The sequence below is a fragment of the Monodon monoceros genome, unplaced genomic scaffold (genome assembly GCF_005190385.1).
Source record: "Monodon monoceros isolate NGI ecotype Baffin Bay Population unplaced genomic scaffold, NGI_Narwhal_1 Super_Scaffold_15, whole genome shotgun sequence".
Taxonomy (NCBI): domain Eukaryota; kingdom Metazoa; phylum Chordata; class Mammalia; order Artiodactyla; family Monodontidae; genus Monodon; species Monodon monoceros.
The window spans coordinates 46,889,834-46,891,774 of NW_021703771.1; the positions used below are offsets into that span (position 1 = coordinate 46,889,834).

At 46.1% G+C, this 1,941-nt stretch overlaps 1 pseudogene; it reads left to right on the forward strand.

Moving 5' to 3' along the window:
* Positions 1-1,069: 1,069 nt before the first annotated feature.
* On the forward strand, positions 1,070-1,203 carry LOC114896419 (annotated as a pseudogene).
* The last annotated feature ends 738 nt before the right edge of the window (positions 1,204-1,941 follow it).

The window sequence follows — 1,941 nt, forward strand, 5'->3', positions numbered from 1 at the left end:
GTAAAGAGTGCAAACTGGATTCAAATGCTGCTGCTGGAACGAACTGGCACAGCTGGGTGAAGAAGCAAGGTGGGTGAGTCACACCAACAAAAACAGGAAGCCGCCAGGAAGAAGCAAGTCCCTTCTCCCACCTCCAGCCTTGCAGGCTGCTTCTCATGCCCCCACTGCCGGAGCCTGGCAGGGATCCATCTAGCAGGGCAGAAATGTGGTTTGCAGAGACCCAGCCCTAGTGTCACTAAAGAGAGAGTAAAGAGAGTGGGTTTAAAGCTGAGAGAGAATAACTTAATACCAGAATAGTCCTACTGCAATGGGGGAAACAATTGGAGGCAGCAAGCCTGGCGTCAGGAATAAAGGGCATGTTGGGCATATTCCCAGTGGTAGACAATCCTTGGGAGTGACTGGCCCAGTTTAATGTGTTTACATTGGGAACGGTCTCCAATGGCCACATCTGTATTATGTAACTCCATCCACTGACCATAGCTGACTTATCCAGGGTGATCACCTAACACAAGCTGAATTCAGATTCTGTTTCTAATGTTTGAAATTTGGAAAAGATACACCTCAACCCTGGGAATCATCAAAGCTGAGTTAAGTAAATGGATCTGCGGACACCCCCTGCTGAGGTTGCTGGAGATCACCTGGCCCTTCCCTTCCCATGTTCTTGGTTGTTCAACTCCAGCTCTGATCACATGAGCTAACTCAGAAAACTTGCAATAAATTCTCCCTTTTCCTTAAGCTAGCCAGAGCCCTTTCTGCTGCTTCATATTTTCTCTAGCCTCCCAGAGCTTACATTCCAGGGGAGTTTAAGAAATGTAAACAACATCAACACTGAGGGTTGCCAAGTGTTCTAGGAGAGGGAAAGAGAGTAAGCGGAGGTGTGAGCACGGAGCAGGGGCACCTAAGCTCATGGGTGGGGACAGAAGTGAGGGAAAAGCAGGAACGGGGTGAGTGGCGGGGCTGAATACTCCAGACACAGGAATCAGTTTGAAGGCCCAGAGGCAAAAGAAAGTGTGACATGTTTGAGTGAGTAAAAGCAGATCAGATTGGTTCACGTAGAGAAGTAGGTGGAGTGTTGTATGAAAGGAGAGAAGGTTAGCACTCCCGTTGACCCAGGGACAAGGATGGAAGAGGCCCTTGGACCTGACAACACGCATACGGTCAAAGCATTGCCACCTACTTCGTGGCATCTAACCATTATTTTTAAACCAAAACAGAAACATACATACAGAGAAGACATTAGGGGTTACCACAGGGGAAGGGTAAAGGGAATCCACTGTATGGTAACAAATGGAAACTAAGTTTTTGGTGGTGAGCATGGTGTAGTGTATCTAGAAGTAGATATATAAAGTACACATGAATCTTACATAATGTTATAAACCAATGTTACCGCAATAAAAAATAAATTAAAAAGAAAAAAAGAAGCAGGTGGAATAGAGAGGCATGATAACAACAGCTCAATTATTGAAGGTTTATTATGTACCAGGCATGATTCTAAACAGCTCTAGGTGCTAACTGATTTAGTCCTTGTAATAATCCAAAGAGAAGGCAATATTGTTGGGAGACCCCGCTCCCTGGGCAGACAGAGATTTTATCTCCTCCAGAGCAGAAGCAGGTTTATTATATTTGTCTATTATAATAAGGATAATGTTTCCTGCTGGAGCAAAGTTCAGGCAGATTTGCTCACAGCCATTTAAAAAGAGTTGGGATTCCTAAGCTCAGGGTTTTTAGCTGTGATGCGAACGCACTGCGTGTGCAGCATCAACCTGGCCTTGCGTCGATTCGCACTGGGGATCTTGGAGGACAAGGGGAACCAATACAAACATGAAGTTCACGTCACCCGCCGTGCTGTGAATGATAAAGCCCTTTTCCTCTGACCTAGGAGTCTCGTGTCTTCTGCCAGCATCCATGAAAGCAAGGCAAGCTAGCTCTGGAGCAGGGTAA